General features: G+C 32.0%; 1 protein-coding gene across 2 annotated transcripts in view; it reads left to right on the top strand.

The window, feature by feature from the left end:
- The first annotated feature begins 7,074 nt into the window (after positions 1 to 7,074).
- LOC142979063 (neuroligin-4, Y-linked-like) overlaps positions 7,075 to 17,715 on the top strand; it is a 96,293-nt gene continuing 85,652 nt past the window's right edge. For both annotated transcript variants that reach the window (XM_076123830.1, XM_076123825.1), the window contains exon 1: positions 7,075 to 7,331. The gene's annotated coding sequence lies outside the window, so the exon portion shown is untranslated. The remainder of the gene's footprint in view (positions 7,332 to 17,715) is intronic.

Below are 17,715 nucleotides of genomic sequence, written 5' to 3'. Positions count from 1 at the left end.
AAATCAACAAATCAGTGGAAATAGCAATTCCGGGAAGGATTTCAACTCGAATGTTTGTCGTGACACCGCCTAGGCACTAATTAGAAACGGATTAGTGAATAATGCTGTACTTGCTGATAGAAGCTAGGTATATCATTCAATTTGAGTGGGAATTTCTGACTCAAATAGGCTTGATTTAATTTAGTTGAGCGGGGTTTATTATTGTGAGGTAATTAGCTCGGTATGTAGTAGATAATTTGGAGGTAAAGAAGAAGGAAGGGATATTATGAATAAAACATATATGTACCTGGCGGCCTGGGTACAAAGGTATATTAGTGCACCTGCCAAGACAAAATGATGAAACGGCACTATCTATCTTTTCTCAAAGCATTTAGTTTGAAGCGGCGTTTGCAATATTGATGCATATTAAATTTGTCAGCAAAATATTTATAGTTTGAACTAAATTCTAGTTCAAATATTTAACCGTGATGACTTAGGATTCGGATTTTGTAAAAGACATTTTCAACGAAGAAAACTTAGTCGAAATATTAAACTTACCACATCTACTGTATCCTCGTAGTTTAAAACATCGAATGTACCGCAAAGCAATCACAGTAATTACAACTTTAATTCGCTCTGGGGCCATAGTCTGCCTCCGTTTTATATTTATGATTTTAACTAAAAGAATCTTCTTAAGAAGGGTTCTAAATACGGTCAATAGCGAATGATCAAAGATTTCATTGGCAACAGTATAAACAATTTAAATCCCGGAAATAAATAAAAGTGTGACGTATGACTATATGATTTTAATCACAGAACTTAATCATTAAAATTTCCCTTTTGAAACCTTGGTACTTCCCACTTTTACTCTCAAAGCGACTAATCTTTCTGGAAGCTGAATAAAAATTCATTACATACAACCTTTCAATCATTCGAATAATACGAGTTGATTGACAATTCTGTACCTCGATTCTCACCACTATCAACTAGCGACAATCGGCTGGCTATCGAAATTTTGAAATTTAGAATGTACTGCCAAAATATTTCCTACGACGCCCTTCAGAGGCGCTGATCCGATTTTCATACAACATTTCTCGATGACAGTTCGTTTGTCGGTAGTCGATAGTAGTAGAGAATCGAGCTACTGCGCGACCTAAACACGCATTCCGTTGAAGTGTCATTGACAAAATATTGTCATTCGCAATTGTCAATCTTGGGTCTTCTTTTGAATAATTTGGACTATTTTAATTAAGTAATTCGTAGGGTGAATTTTAGGGGTGTTTTTGTGAATTCTTAATGGATTAATCGTGTTCTTTTATGAGCGGGAAGTGTAACAGTTTGCTCGAGTGAGTTCGAGTGCTTTGTAAGAAATCTTGCATTTATAGGTAGAATTATGATATTAAAAACATGCAGAGTTTCTTTTCCAGCGTTTACATTTATATTCCTTTTTAAGGTATTATTATTTTTGTATTTGCTATAGGAATTCTTAAAAATAATTTATACCGCTTTATTGTTTTTTTATACACATTTTATTTTATAATATGTTATAATTCCCACTTCAACATTGCCTAATAATGGAACTAGATTTAAAAAAAAAACATAAGGCAAGGTTTGAAATCAAAAACCTTACTCTTAATTAACCTAAAGTACCTTAAAATATAGCACTTTACAGAAGAGCACATGTACATCTTAATACTGTTGTAAATTCAAAAGGTTTATCAAAGACGTATCAGCACACACATTTTCACAATTTCCATCATTACTGCAAACTCCAATTCCTTTTCAATTTTCTTACGGATGCTTTTACGTATTTAAAGGGAGATTTCCATTCGAAAATACTACTGCATATACTTTGATGTTCTGTGCCAATCACTTGAAAAAAATCTCTTCGAGGTAAAAGGAGGGTAAACATAAAAAAAGGCCCGAAAAGTACTTTCAAACAAAATTGATCCATTAATGTTGAAGTGCAAAACGAGAGAGCGTGTGAGTAAATACAAAATGGGGGGTTAATGGCCTACGGATCACATCTTAATGCGAAAGCACCAATTAGCGTTCGCGTTATGCAAAAAATCAGCCAAAGGAAATTTTACCTTATGTTCTTCAACGTAGAGTTCATAAAGTGGTCTCGATTTTCAATGTAAGCTGAACGTTACGTGCACTTTGATTCCGTCATTCAGAAAACGACTTCATCGTTTTGTGTTTAGAGTTGTTTTTTCTTTGCAAAGTGTTAGAAAGTAGCGGATATACATTAGGGAAGTGAGGGTAAGAGGCTGCAAGACGAAATGCTAAGCTTGTGTTGGTTTGAATTACTGAAGGCACTGTATCTACTGTTGTATGTTGATGTTTGCCTTTCATATTTCCCATACTGTTTGGCGGGAACGCGTTATTTGATTTGTGACGTCATAAAGTCTTTGGCAGTGATGTACTTTTAAAAGGACGTATGTGTGACGTCACAACGCACCATTTCGGTTTTATGTTCCCTTTGTTTTTCTTCTTTTATGGAAGATATTGCAATAAAGTATTTACGGTTATATGGTTTATATCTTTTGTTTATGATTTAATAGTTGCATGACGTATTTGGGATGTTTGTTGCATATTTCTTTTGTATTTTATATTGGAGCGAGTGAAATAGAATGTCCGTGATTGCAAATCTCGAAAAGGTTTAGATAAATTGAGTCTTTAAGAAGAAATGTTTCTTTCTCATCTTTGGGCGGATAAAACTTTAACAGTTGTTTATTTGTCGTGTAGGGCATTCTCTTATTGTAAGGTGAATTTGTATGTGGATTAACTTAGAAGGCTTCGCTTAAATATATCTATTTAATAATCCTGACAAATAAAAAATCTAGCTCAACGTACTAAGTTAGTTTACGAGTTCACTATTCAGCCAATTCCAATCATCTACAGAAAATTGCAGCATAAACCACAAATTGTCACTAAACTACATCGTCGAATTCAATACAATAAATTCTTAAAAACAATCACTGATAGCCCATCAAAATGCTTTCAATAGCTCGAACAATAAACTCGAGTGCCAAAAAAACTCGTGACTATAAAAATCGAGTTTCGTTAGTAATTACCCATTGGCTGCAGACCTCTCGTATATCTACGACGTGTTTTATGTTGAAAACAATTCACTAGCAATTTATTTGCCGAATGCTCATCTTACGGTCTTTAAAATTTTTCATTTGTTACCCTGATTGGATTTTTAATGGCGGATTTGAGAATTTTATCTGTAATTAATATGGGATTTATTTGTTTGTGTAAGGAAATGCAATCCAATTCGGCCATTTGTTATAGAACTCGAAGTAAATTTGAAATTTTATTGTCTTTTACCCTTATTTCCTCAAATAATTTTATGAATTAGGTAGATCACTGGTGCTTCGTATTTGTCAGTATAAATTACACGATAAGCAGTGTAGGACGCAATAACAAGATTATTTTCTTTGATCAGAAACAGTACTAATAAAATTATTATGTTAAATATTCTACGTTCCTTCAAGAAAAATTTAAACAAAAAGCCAGTATTTATCCCTTGACATATCATCTAGCGATAAGTTATAAAGTTTTTATAACATATCTATTACTCAATTAAACAAACTATAAATCAACTGCAGAAATATCTTTCTAAACACAACTCTAAAAGCACGTCAGCAAAAATAATCCACGTTTCCCAACGCATTCTACGTCAAAACAGTCCAGACTATTTTTCATTCATCCCTCGTTCGCCAACCAACTTATATTTCACACGGAATCCAAACACTGAAAATGTATTTTCAGTAACACGTACCAAAGAACGTTTCAAAGCTTAGAACCGAGTGTAGGCCGCCAGAATATTTTAAACCCATTCAAATTTCAACATGAAAATATTCGACCTGTCATTTTTATTTCAACAAAGATGTTTCTAAAGTCATTCCTCTTCACACTTACACTTGTATGTTTTGAAAGTCAAATATTGTGATGGGAAAATGGTTCTTATTGCTATGGAAGGAAGGAGTTATTTTAATAACAAGGGCGCGCTGAGATAGTTTTTTGGGGCTGGTCTGAGTCATCAGTTTTAAGGAGTTATTTATGAACAAGCCGTGTGACGATTAAAAGGTTTCATTGAATTCTATTTTTCGTCAACCAAATAATACCTAATCAAAATTCTATTTGTAAAATTATATAGGTAGGTGTCTTTCAAATATTTTTAACAAAGTAGTAATTGACATCTCAAGCATCATATTTTTGTGATAGGACCTTACTATTTTATAGTATTAACAAAGCTATTACTGTTTATATTTTGCTCACTTTATTTTATTCAAAGCTTATTATTATTAAGTAAATTAGTGATCATAGCCAGTGTACTGATTGCATAAATCCATGTGATATTAGAAAATAATAATTTTATCAATACAATTAACCAATTTATTAATTAAACTGATAACGTAGCAAGATGCTCAGCAGCTGTACAAAAGCAAAAAAAAAATGATTTAGGATTTGGAAATTCTCAACACAAGAGTTTCAAACTGCTTTGATTCATATTGCCGTGTTGTCAATTTTGTATCCGCTTATTCCTTTATTTTAAACCATAACAGAAGGTTTTGTTCAGGATCCCGGTCTAGCAGGCTTTGTCCCAAAGGAAGACTTTCTATCTTATTGTTGAACTTTGATTTACGTCCCGCTGAAAGTTTTCAGAGCAAGATTATTGAGAGCACCTCGCGATGTGGTGCACTTTCAATGTATCAGGCTTAGCTGTTGTGGGGAGATTATGTGGACCACTGGCATAAAGATGATGGTTAGAAGGCATGTGGTAGATGTTCATTGAATGCTTGTTTTGACTTTAACGATTTGTTATAGTACGATTTTTCATTTAAGAATCGTTTGTAGACATTAAAACTGACTGGTCAGCAAGAATCTAGTAGACAAAATACCTTTATTGCAAAATTGCCCACAATTAAGATAAGGTTAACTGCAATTGAGCCAATATTAAAAGGACATCGACATTGAGGTTTAAAGGACATCTTAAAGTATCTGGTAGTTTTTAATAAAGAAACAGGTTGTCAAGTCCTATCAAAGACAGCTTTAACCTTTTGATACGTCGTTGACTAACCGTGACAAACAACAATTGAGTTCCTTTAACGCAATATACTACTTACTAAGGTTCAATTATCACTAAGTAAACTTTGTTTCACTAAACACGTTTTTTTATCTAAAAAAGCTGATTAAACCTTTCAGACGACATCTTGCAGCTAATAAATAAAAATATCCAACGCAATCACAGAACGTTTGCTAACTTGCAAAGATAAATTGGTTTTCTTAACCCAACGCCATTTTAGATTTGATAAAATTGTGCAAACTTCTGCACACGTGGAAATTTTAAATCGAGTTTATTCGAAACAAATTGTGGACGTGAGTTTCGAACGGTGCGATAATAATTGATAGGGGCTGTGGGCTTGTTATTAAAGTACTATTCTACACTATTCGAGAGATATTCTTTAGGGTGTGTTTTGGTAATTTTCGAATCATGTAAGAGATAACGTTGGTATCTTTCCATGAAACAAACTAAGATAATCGCAGCAGATGAGCATTGTTGAATATTGATCGCAGTAGTCATTAAAATTGTGGTCTATTGCTTTTTAGCTTGTAACCAATAGCTATATCTTACTTACTCTGTATTTAATGTTTCGCGTTTAATTCTTAACTACGAATAATAGTAAAGTGTTTTTTTTTAAATAAGATGTACAAATTAAAATAATAATTAATAAAGACATTAGTCGCAGAATCAGAAAAGCAAACTAAACAAACATAACTTCAATTGAATACAATTCCGATAAAACAAGTTACAATAAAATTCTCTACAATAAGTGCAAACAAGCAAATAAAAATGAATGAAAAACTATTTTCCGAAACGCTTCAACATTAAGGTAACCAAAAACCTTAAGAAAAAGGCGCGAGCTGAAAATAAAAGGAAAACCTTAGATATTTAATGCTGCAGAACCCGTATATATTTTTTGTAAACAAATAAAAACGATACTAAATCGTGTCCATAGCGCAAAGAATATCCCACTCTTACGGAATTCTAATGCTTGGTGGTCCATGTTGTGGTAGCTAAGCGTTCTCTTATTATTTACTACCAGAACGCTTCACAGTAAAGACGCTAAATAATTTCGTAGCTCGTGCGTAGACAGTTTAACGTAGCGCGCATCGTATCATGCGTAGCAGTCCCGTAGACCGTAGCAAATACGACGAGGCGTAGCGCGTAACTTACCTAGCGATCCCATAGACCGTATGTAGCGTCGTAGCAAATCGTAGCACGTACGATTTGCTACGATCATTATACCATTCAAGTTATTATAACACATCTTGCATTACTTATGAATTTGTTTTGTAAGCTATGTTAGTTCTATAAACGCTAAAGGAAAGTGAAAGTTCTACGAATGGAAAGCGTATAAATTGTACCACGGACAAAATCGCAATAATATCAAAGGTCCTAAGAGGGATATATTTTGGGGAAATATCCAGTAATGTTAGTTTATATCGTTCATTTTATATTCTACATTTAAATCTTGTTTTGCAAAAGAAACAAATTATAAAAACTTTCAAGATTATTTGACCATGTTTGCATATCTTTGAAACTGATATTGTTTCGTCATTCTTTTTTTTATTGTAAAGGTAACAATAATCGTTTAGACAAAGGTACAAATAAATTAAATAATCTTGACAAATTGTGTACTTAGCAATAATGCAATTACCTATGTTGTCCAAAGTTTGTGTATAAATGTTTAAGAAAATCTTTGTAGGGAGAGGATTTCCTGAAGATAATTATGTTTTATGCTCAATTTGTTGTGCATATTAAACACATTAATCAAAGCCATTAAACTCACTGCTTTACTACCAAATCCCCGATCAAACGTTAAGATACAATATTCCTTAGAACGTCTCATTAAACTTTCAAACTAATAAATCGTAATACAAATTGAATTTCACGCCATCTATGATTTATGTACTGAACTTACAAAGAACGTAACAGGCGAACGACTACCACTCCCCACCTATATACAGAGCTAAGGAAAATTAGGTTCATATTTGGTTATACCGTCAGTCGCCTCGCGACAACGCTAGCGAGAGGACGTCTTGCCGCCCGCGTACTTATTCTAAAATACCGATACCGTGTTTGTTTTAAAACAATATTTTAAAAGACAAAGTTCCTTCTAATTTTAAAAATTGTTTTTGTGACTATTGAATAGGTAGTTATAGGTCGTGTTAGAGAGTGAGTTTAGGTTAGAAAGTGGCTTTATAGAAGTGACGATATGCCGCGTGTGCGATGATCGCAGTTGAATGGATATGTGAGATTTCGACATGGTGTTACAGAGGTATGTATATTTTAATACATTTTCATTACCAATGACCTTTAATTCCGTTTAATTAAACTGTACAAAATATTACAAGAGTTCTACTATAAGCGTTTATTTAAGAAATGTTTTTCTGAAGCTTGTTTCTGTGATAAGTAGAGCGTGTAAGAATAGTATCTCAATAGACCTTTGGGATGTGTTTCATTATGTCTACAATATCCTAGGGTTTTTGGATAGCATTTTTTTGACTGAAACAATTTTAAGATAGAAAAATTGGTTATCAATTTTGTAATGGTTATTGTATTTGAATTGAAGTCTTTTTGTGGGGTCATGCTTGTTTATGCTAAAGGGATAGCCAGGGGTATATTAAAATATCATCTCGATAGTAACTCAGCAGATATTATCATGATAATGTGAATAAGTTTTATGTTCCAAGGATCGTCAATTATTTTTTCTCCGAATCTTGATAAATTTTGTATCAAATATCTTATAATGTTATTCGGAACTTGAAGTGCGTCTTCAAAAAGTCTTAATGAAATTAAAAGAGGAATTCCTTACGTAAAAAATATTTGGCATCATCTTCTCGTTCTGATGAAAATGTCTTTCATTTACATTATTTATTTTGTTAATAAAATGCGAGAAAACAAATTTATGCGTGAGTTTTTTCCTTACGATCAGTTATTTGGGTCAGCAGGGTACTGTTACTCCGAAGAGTTATTCGTGTAAGGAAAGCAATTATACTTATGGAAGAGAGACGACAATTAATTGTTTCTTCTTCCTTATATGTAACAGAATATGACTGTAATTTCGAAAAGACGAATCTAATGTTTGGAAGATATAAGACATGTGCCCTTTTCGATATTGCATACTTATTAATTGTGTTGCTTTATGATTATGTAAAAGGAATTCATTTTTTATGATAGCATTTTTGGTAATGCGTTGTATAAGTTTTAAGGGCTTATTTTGTCTACTGTGAGTCAGTGAGAAAATACTTTTTTAAGCGTTTTGACGAGATGCAAAATTTGATGTTGATAATTGCTATCTAAAGAGAAGTAAATAAGTACATATTTCGTTAAACTCGCCATTTATTCATGTTAGAATAAAAAAAAAATATTTTTCTGCTGTAAGATGTACAAGACTGATATAATTTATTTCGCAAAGTTTGTTTTATATAATAGTAACTACATTTTATGGCTTCTAAAATACGTTATAGCTTAAGTTTAAGGTTCAACGGTCGTTTAAATATTTTATGATATAATTAGTAGGCCTTATCGTAAGCCTAATTTCTGAAGTTTTAGGTAATTATCTAGACAATTAGCCTTTTCTAGTGCTTTTAAGTTTTTAGATTACTGAGTATTTATTAGTTAGTTCTGTTCTTACTTACTGTTGTACAGATACATTTTATAATTAAGAGGATCGATTGACAAATTTAACTTCAATATAGAGACTTGATAGTTTTTAGACCATTTTACGCATATAACCTTTTGAACCGATTTATGCTGAATTTCAATTTGTATTAATAATAAAATATTAATCATATGTTTTTCATTTTTATTCATATGTCATGAAAAATATTGTAAGAAAAATATTTTACTTCATAACAATCGATAACAAAAATTCGAACCATTCTTAATTCCTACTATTTTATTTTAACCATGTTTTATTATGACAATGACCTTTATAAAAATATCTACATAATTATATGGATACCCTACTATTTTACTTTCAACAAAACTACCTAATAAAAAAAAACACATTAACGTAACATAAGCTATCTACATAATTAATTGTCATCCCATGTCTAGCTGTGCATTTGACGGGACGTACGTGATTATGAGCGCTCCTCTATAGTTTCTCAACTACCGAACTTATCTTCGTAAAGAGGTGTCGATTGTATTATGTTTATAATATACTTGAAATTAAGTATATATATATATCTGTTTGTAGCGATTTTTCATCAAAATAGGTAACGAGTATTGAGTAGTGTTTGGGTTAGTTGCCAACATATCGATAGGAAACTATATGATAACTAGTATTAAAAAATCGCCTACGTTTATTAATTATTAATGAACTAGATTGAAGCTTAATTCAATGTTATTTTAGTTTCTTTAATTATTGACTTTTTCTGTAGCCTTGTCCACTAGTAATCACGAGACATGTAAAAGATTGTTCTTTCGATAAAAATGATTTTTTGTTGGATAATAGTAAAAATAAGTTTTATATTTTCATTCTGACTTACGTTTATTATATATATAATATTTACGAAAATAGTTTCAAACTTCAAAAATGACTCGTTTATCACACACAAATCTTAATCTATACTAGATACTAAGTGACATGCTTTTGGAAACTACTTTGAAGACTCTGCAAAATAATCTATAAACACAAAAAGTATTTCTGAACTAACCCCAATCTTCAAAAACACAGTTCCACCACCCTTTTCTATAAAAAACCTTTTTAAATATTGTCATGTTCGAACCCTTGCCGCCATAGAGTTTTTGTGGCATCCTTTGAAGTTTATATGTTCACAAATTCTAATTAAATAAATGCGTATTTTCAACATTTCCTCCAGGCTGTATAGCAGCAATGCTTTTGAAACGTTTATAACGAAAAATGTTTTCGTTATAGAAAATTACTATTACGTTGATCGAAAATTCCGAGGAAATAATAAAAGGCTTGTTTTCTACTTCAAAAGGAATGTTATTTATTTGCTATATTTTACTTTGGTAGCTGTAGATAAATATTATTTTATGAGAGAAAAACTATGATAAAAATGTTCCCATCTTTCCTGAATCTAAAATGAGGTAATTTTTTCACATTTTTGATTACATTAAAAGGGAGATGGAAATATTGTATTCTGATACTAATATATATAAATATGTCGTGTTACTTCTAACCATTATAGCGCAGGCAGTCTTAATTTGATCCTATGAATGAATAATTATGTATATTTTTCAATGCGAGCATTACAGATTTATAATGTTGGCGGTGGTGACAACGTATTATTTTCTTTCTATTACCGTTAAAGTCCGCATTGGCCTATGAAGCGTACCATAAAGAGATGCATAACTTAGAATAGTTGCAAAACTATTATAATGATAAAACAAATTAGCCTAAAGATCTACTATCCTATACAGCTTCGTATATTGTACGTGGTTAACTTTAGTACGTCAAAGCAAAGTTGTTCAATGTACTGACACAGTGGAGTGGACGCATAAATGAAGATGAAACTATAAAGTTGAGCTCGATACTCGTAGTCCGGTGCATTACGAACTCCTCACGTATTCTATTTAAAGCTTGTGTTTTTGTTAGTACTGAAAGAAATTAAATTAAAGAAGTCGTTTGTGCATTATAATGGAGTAGATTAATTTTTTTATCGATGTGTTGTTAACAGGGTTAAGAAACATTTTTTTTAATACGTCAAAAACTCGTAATCAAAAAATCTGATTCTTTTATTTCTAAAGGAATAATTTCAAAGTTTTCAATTACTTATATTTTTTCAAAATGTACAATAATTTGATCCTGAACTCAAGACACCAAGCGACTATCTCCTTAATCATTCGATTGTAATTTTGTTTTATTTGTTCCATATAAAATATCAGACATATCAAATACCAAAAGACATTTACAGCAGTAGAAAGTATAACAGAAAATCTCCTCCCTATAAACTCTATCATACAATCTAGAACTTTCTTAATTTTGTTCAAATAGTTATCTCATTATCTCTTGAACGTGTTAATTCTTAGTTAGTACCTTAATTTCCTGAATGTAGACCAAGATTTAAGCTTGCATTTCAGACTCAGGTGTGAGGGAACATAATTAGAGTATTCTCTTGAGATCTTGGCATTGGCTGTACGCTTAATAGCAGCTACGCTTATTTTTTTTTTGAAATTTGATAGCTTTTTTCGTGTAACTCACTACTACAGCGGTTATTAAAAAAAAATAGATTCAAAGTAAGACATTTAGCATGTGTAATCTTTTCTTAAACTATGTATGTATAGTAGATATAGAAATAATGTAAGATCTTATTTTTTTTTATATTATGTCCTTCATAATAAAACAGTTCTCAAACAACCTATAAAGAATATTTATATTAAGATAAAATATTTTTATTAGATTCGGTTATGCAGTTTATTAAATATTCATGAATCCTTTTAATACCATATTGAATATTGAATATTATATGTATTGGCGAGTTCGAATCTCGAAAAATGTAATATAATTTGTACCATAATTAAAAAAAATATATATCCCTCTACTAACTCGTTTTGTATGATTTAGTATTAAGTTATAGTGTTTCATTACAAGATAAAACATTTAGTAAAAAATATAATCTAAAAATATAAATGTATCAAAATATCCATACGCATAACATTTCATGAAATTTTAATAATTGTGTCCAAGGGCGCCGCAAACAAAGGTAATACACGAACACAATGTATTATACAATGACATATTGCGGTTTTATTCAATGTAACGATACTCATCTATCAACATTAAGAGCACTGGTAGATCAATCGCAAGCCCGTACTAGATAGACAGCTCTGATTACGAACTTGAAACATTATCTATTTACTACGATACCAATTTATACGATACTAAGATTTTGTATGATCAAAACTCTTACTTACAGGGAGTATATTATATTGATAGAATAATTGTATTGACATAAACTATTATATGTATGGCTCTTCAACAATTTAATAATTCGGAAAAAAAATTGAAGCAAGGAATGTATAATTTAATTATAAGAAACTTAAGAAACATATACACATGTTACTACATGTAGTATATCTAAAATAAATGATTTCTGGCTGAAACAAGTTTAGTAGTTTAATGCAAAAAGTAAAAATCAAAAATACATTGTACAGTACTTTGACTGCCTCTGTGGCGCAGTGGTTTAGGTCGCCACGCCGATACCACTGCAACGGGAGGTCGTGGGTTCGATTCCCACACGGGACAATTATTTGTGCGATCCACAAATAATTGTTTCGGGTCTGGTTGTGCTTTGTGTCCGTTGTTTGTATGTTTGTAAAAGTCCCCGCGACACAAGAGCAATTCTTAGTGCGGGAGTTGTCTTTAAAAAAAAAAAAAGAAAAAAAAAAAAAAAAGTACTTGTTTTTATCAGAACTCTAAAGTCACAAAACACACTTTCAAAAGGCAAATTACTCGAAAAATCTGCGCCAAATACAGCATTGGAAACAAACTAAGATAACAAAGCTGAATTTCTGTTCACAATCGTCGAACTAAATGTTGAGCACATAAATTGTTCAGAGTAGCAATTAGAGGCACGAAGGAAAAAACTTTTGGCTCAGTCGGAGCTCTTAAATTTGAATGCAACGACAATAATGTTCCAGTTGCACTAGTCATTGATTGAATTCACATTGTTCGTAATTTATTCATTGGAGTCGATGTTTACGTTTCTGATTTTGAACTCCGAAGTAGACATTTTTTTTATATTTTCAAAGATTCGTAAGGAAACTTACGACGCTCTGTGTGTGTATAAAAACAACCATTCATAGTAGCTTTTATAAAGCTATAATTATATCTTCTAGCAGAAACTTATAAAAAGTTTTAAAACAGTTATATTTTCTTCCTCAAATTTCATGTGCTTTAAAATTTAATTTCAATCCAAGTTTCGATATCTCTTAATAGCCGAATCCTAACTAAAGATAAAATTATTCCTTACATTAATAATGTTAACGACAACATCATTGAAAATAATATCACTAACAGTAACGACATCAAAGACATTATAGTGTTCATGTATTAAATTATCTTCACCGATATTATTAATGGTCCACTAAAAATGTCTTTATAGTCTCCCAGCACATTTTTAAAGAACATCTTTGTACTAAGTAAACATTTTACCAAGATAGCTAGACGGTCCCTCGAGATACTTTGTGTCGAACATCACATATCAAGTTTCAAGCTCTAGTAAATATATTAGGTCTTCGACCTCTCCTTTCTTCATATTTATTTCATCTAACCTTTATTTGTACTTAGTAACAAGTATTTGTTTTAGCCTTTTGTCGATCAAATCTTTTGTTGGTTACATAATAAATATTTCTCTGCTAGCTTACCACAATAGCTGTCTTTAGAAATGTAGATAATAATTCTTTCGTACGACAAGTATTTATTTGTTTTGGTATCACGAATACTTTGCGGTAGTATTTTTGCTATTATTCGAATAAAATATTTAACATTAAGCTTCATACCCCGCTGTTGAGCTGTAGATGGGGAAGCGTTGGCAGCTGCACGGTGCTCCTGAAAAAAAAAGTTGCTTAAATTGTTGTCTTTAATACAGGGGCGAAACAAAGTCAAAGGTATCCAGGAGGCTTAAAAATAACTTCAATTGTCAGGCAAGACCGCAAAAAAGATAAAACAACCTTTTTATTTCAACTGAAGTAAAATAAACAGAACCCAAAACCTCATTATTCCGCACAAGCAGTTAGTTTTTCGTCGACTTTACGACATTATACCGAAACAGCCACATTTCCATATTGTTTATCTTCATATACTTCCGCACTCCCTAAATCCACTTTTACCCCAAACATTGCATAACGAATGTCATCTAAATCCTTAAAAATATGAAGGATTTTGACCAAAGTCTCGAGGAGTACAGAGTAGCCTCGCTTCCCGAATATTAATAGAGAGGATTCTTATTAATATTGATGACGTCACTGCCCCAACATGACTGGCTGTGTCTCAATCAGTGGACACAAGTTTTGGGATGTTTTATTTATGTTTTGCGGCTTGGTGACATAGTCAAAGAGCTTGAAATTATGGGGATGAATACGTTAAGTTGATAGGGATTTATGAAAGCGGATGAGGATTTGAATTTTGGTTGTATTACTATTATTTAGATGAACGAAGAGTTAACTGTTGGGGGGCGTATTTGCCAGTTGTTTCTACTAGTCTGGACACTGAGAATAAAATATTTGTTGGAGTATGACGGCTCCTTTGTTGAGTACTTTGTAGTCTAATAACTACTCGAAATAGTCGAATAGACATTTTGAATTCTTGTTTTTCAATTTAAATTAAATTACAATAAAGTAGGCCAATATAATCTAATTTGATTACTGTAAACAAGTAAATTGGATCAGTGCTGACAATAAACGAACAAAGGAGAAGTAACAAGCGATCAAATTATGATCCTTGAGAAACGAAAAAGTATTAACAAACCAATAATACGAGACGTGAACCTTCATTTGTTCAGGATCATCTCAATCTCCGATTTATTACCGTATTCTTCAAAACTGATTATTTTTTAAAAGGGGAGGCAAATTGTAAAGACGACAAAAGGGAGAATTGCGTTTCGCAAAATGGAAATACTTAGATGGCTTTGTTTGGTCTTCCTTTTTTTATTTTCGGCAACGCCTCAACGTTCGAGAGTGGAATAAACGAATTTTTAAAATTTCGTTCGCTCCGAATTTTAAATTTCGATCACGGTTTTAATAATGCCCGCAGTTCCATTTAACCTTTTTGGCGATGCAGATTAAAATATTTTATCTTTGGTGGACTGTTTTGGTTAGTTTTATCGTTTATCAATATTTATAATAGAGTTCCTTTGTGTCGATCTGTTCGGGAGGTTTTGGTTATAATTGAAAGCAGTTGTTAAAAATCAGGGCTTAGAACTAAGGCGGTAGGCAAATGTAGAACCACTTATTTTAGTATTTGTGCCATTACTAAGCAATTAACAAACTTATTAACTTTTTGCGCTCAAACCTAATTCACTTGATCAGCAACTGTACATAGCAAATTTTAAACCAACAAAGCTGCCAAGAAGAAAATTTACACACGTCTATCCATATAAAAATCCAGTTTCAATCTACAGCTCTCCCACAGCACTAAATGAAGATATGAAAGCGATTTATAGCCCAGTGACTGGAAATACACAGTCCAGCAGCCTAAATAAATGGCCTTAGGAAACCGAGCTCGGTCAACCAACTAGTTGTAAGTATCAATCAAGTTGGTCCTAAACGTCGGCTTAGAAAATGAGTTGACTGACCAAAACTGCGAACGAATATAGAACTACTGAGTCATGGTTGGAGTAATTGTTCGTAAAATTTTACTGCGGTAACTAATTCGTTTAGTAGCAGTTTAGAAGTAGGTTAGTCTCGTTCTTGTATGGTTGAGCTATGTTTAAAGTTATAACTAAGCCTGAATGTATGTGATGAAATTTCGAAAAGGCTATGTTACGTCTATGTCAAATGTGCCTTTTTCCAAATTGCATACATTCTTTGTGTTATGAAATCATTGATTGGTATGATCATATTATATATTTTTAATCTATATGGACTAATTGCCCTAACAGAAATTGTTGTTTTACAGTAACCAGAACCATCGTACCTTAGAAAATAAATCAATTTTTCAGAAATTAACACTAGAAAAATTTGGCCGCGGTGGTGGTGACATATGAGTTAACACAAAACTCATTACATTTCGTTTCACTGAACTAAAACACGTAAATTATTCCAACACGTGAAACAATGAAATTAAACATTTAACACTGAAATTCCTAAGCTAAGATTGGTGATACTACGAATTCTGCTAGTAAAAGAAAACTGAACGCTACTTTTCAGTTCAATGAAACCAAGTCACGAACAAAGATATATAAATTAAGATTTCTATTGAATACATTTGGTATAAAGCAACATCTTTACTTCCATAGCGAACTAATAAAACAACTGTTGTAAACATTCACTAGACAAAAATGAGGTTTTATTAAAAACTAACACTTTTACGATTCCTAAGTAAGTATTCGTTCGTGTAATAAAATGTAGGGATTTATGTAGTACAGTCACAAACATAAATATGTACTCTGTCTTCCACCCCATTGTCAACGAAGTTAGGAAAATGATTATTGTTTGTTGGCTCCAAAATAACTTAACTAACTTTCAATGTATGCTTCTTTACTATGGCAGTCATTATAAGCCTATAGTTTGGTCACATGGTTGGCACACAAGTAGTATTATCCCCTTTTACATTTATGATAAAAATCGCCTATGATTGGTCACCTGGTCTTCATTATTTCTAAGTTAGTGAATCATCCAAATCATATGTGATTGAGCCACGAAAGTGTCACTGGCAGACGTACATAATTCCGCATTTATATGAATAAAATGGGATTTCATACAATAGCAAAACAGCAGTATTTACGTATTTTTGCTCGTGACTGTACTAAATGAGACAGATGTATTTCTATCTCTATCTAGAGTTTTACGGGTCAATGAAATTGTAGGACGTGGATAGACTTATGAAAGAATAGATAATGAAAGCCGGATTTCTTCTTAGACATGTTTAGTGTAATGTTAATGTTTGCTTTATTGTAACGCTCTGTATCTTTGTAAGTCTGTAATCAATATTGGCGACTAGACAATAAGAATACATTACGACTTGGTATAGTTATTGTTTGTGAAATCTATTTTATGTTATATCATAGCCGCTTTTACCTTCAAGTTGCATAACTTTTTACCTATAACCTATATAGCATGCTTTTCTTGACGTTTCGACTAAGCAGCTGTAATAACATATTGTATGGCGGCTTAAAGAAAAATAATATTTAGATTTTTCCTCCAATTTCGTTTGATAATTGCAGGGTGTAAACTTAAAAATTAATCTTACTTCTGAACAATATGTGGCGTGCTGTTTGTGGCTAGAAAAAAGTAATGCAACGATTGAAAAGGAAATTATAGGAGAACAAAAAATGTCATCAAAATAAAATCTTCTAATTTAAAAAACAAAGCAAAGATTCTACAAAACATTTTCATTAATCCGTCTGTGGCGATGACACGACGCCAAAAACAGGGATAAAATTAAATGTTTTCCCATATACCATAGATCAAAGCAAACTCCGCCGATACGCCGCAAAGGAATGTGTGGTCGTTTTTATTTTGTTTTTCGGCTTTTACCCGCGATGCGTCCGTCAGGCTTTTATTTGTGTTGCTCGACTTCTGATGGATTCGAATTTTTTGTCAGACAGCGTTTTGGTTCACACCTGTGTTTTACTGGTGTTCGTGGTTATTTTGTTTCTTGTTGCTTGCTCAGATGTCACGTGAAAAAACATATATTTCTATGTCTTTTTTCATTGACTCTATATTAAAATATGAATTTACTGGGTGAGAGACTCGTGCCAATTTGTATAAGAATTTAGCATAACAAAAACTGTAACAATAGTTTTAAAACGATTCTACGTTACAGATATTTTCAAGTATAAGTATGTCGTTATTATGTTATTAAGAGCTCTTTTCTGGTACTAGATCTTCTTTAAAAATCTTTAAAAAGCTTTATTCCAGATTCTTATATGATTCTGTATTAAAATATCCATGTCGAATTCGGGAGAGAACACTGTTTATTCCTTTTTATATGGCCCATGTAATATTGTACATATTATTATCATTTC

Source organism: Anticarsia gemmatalis, chromosome 2 (assembly GCF_050436995.1).
Source record: "Anticarsia gemmatalis isolate Benzon Research Colony breed Stoneville strain chromosome 2, ilAntGemm2 primary, whole genome shotgun sequence".
Lineage (NCBI taxonomy): Eukaryota > Metazoa > Arthropoda > Insecta > Lepidoptera > Erebidae > Anticarsia > Anticarsia gemmatalis.
Note: the sequence above shows the minus strand (reverse complement) of the source record. Positions and strands in the feature narration are given on the sequence as shown.